Raw genomic sequence first — 290 nt, 5'->3', positions numbered from 1 at the left:
TTGTTAATGTTCAGGAAAGCATTAGCGAGGATGTTGTAGTAATGGGCCACAATAATAATGAGAACTCCAATGTTGTTCGTAGATCCAAGCGTAATAGGAAAGCCCCTAAAAGACTTGGGTATGATTAATCAGCATCGGTGTACCCGTTGGTACTTGCTGACCGTGATTTTGTTCATGTTCCAAGTTTATAACTATATGACAAATATTCACTATAGGTTGCAATGCTTAAACGGTGGGGTGTGATATTCATAAACTGTTTACTATTACATGAACTGGTAACCATAATAACC

Source organism: Anneissia japonica, unplaced genomic scaffold (assembly GCF_011630105.1).
Source record: "Anneissia japonica isolate Jap-2015-1 unplaced genomic scaffold, ASM1163010v1 scaffold15505_len60709_cov126, whole genome shotgun sequence".
Classification (NCBI taxonomy): Eukaryota; Metazoa; Echinodermata; class Crinoidea; order Comatulida; family Comatulidae; genus Anneissia; species Anneissia japonica.
The sequence above is the reverse complement of the archived record's forward strand: the minus strand, read 5'-3'. Positions refer to the sequence as shown.